Raw genomic sequence first — 590 nt, 5'->3', positions numbered from 1 at the left:
ATGAAGAAAGTGGTATATTATGTATTTACATATGTTTGATTTTTGCAATTTGAAGTCTTTCGAAGTCAATAGTGGCATTATATATCAAAAATACCGATAATTTATCAACGGATATGTTAGCATATAAAAGAATCATATTTTTAGTAAATTACTAAACCTTAGAAAATTTCTCTAGGTATAAAACTGAATCTTGCCGAAGCGAATCTCGAGCTTGAAATTATTTATCTTTTTATTCTATTCAAATATTGAAAGGTACGAAGATTCCTTTCTAAACTCTTAAGCATATATTTACCATTTATTATACTATATATTTTTTTAAAAGGTAGACATTTATATACATATAGCATGCATAATCCAAAAAAATATCTATAACATGGTGTATAAAAGGCATATAATTGCTATAACTGTTAAAATTTATTATCCATATTACGAAAACCAGTTATATCGCAAAAAAATGGTTAATGCATAGTTAAAACATTAAAATATAAAATTTGTGGTGATAAAAGATTGCTAAATAAATAGGAAAAGTTTATTTGATGTAAAAAATATAACAAACTTTTTTCTATCGTTCTTGTTTATACATAATTTAC

This window comes from Rhyacophila brunnea, unplaced genomic scaffold, assembly GCF_057557595.1.
Source record: "Rhyacophila brunnea isolate RB1 unplaced genomic scaffold, BYU_Rbru_1.0 scaffold_121, whole genome shotgun sequence".
Lineage (NCBI taxonomy): Eukaryota > Metazoa > Arthropoda > Insecta > Trichoptera > Rhyacophilidae > Rhyacophila > Rhyacophila brunnea.
This window is presented reverse-complemented; position numbering follows the sequence as displayed.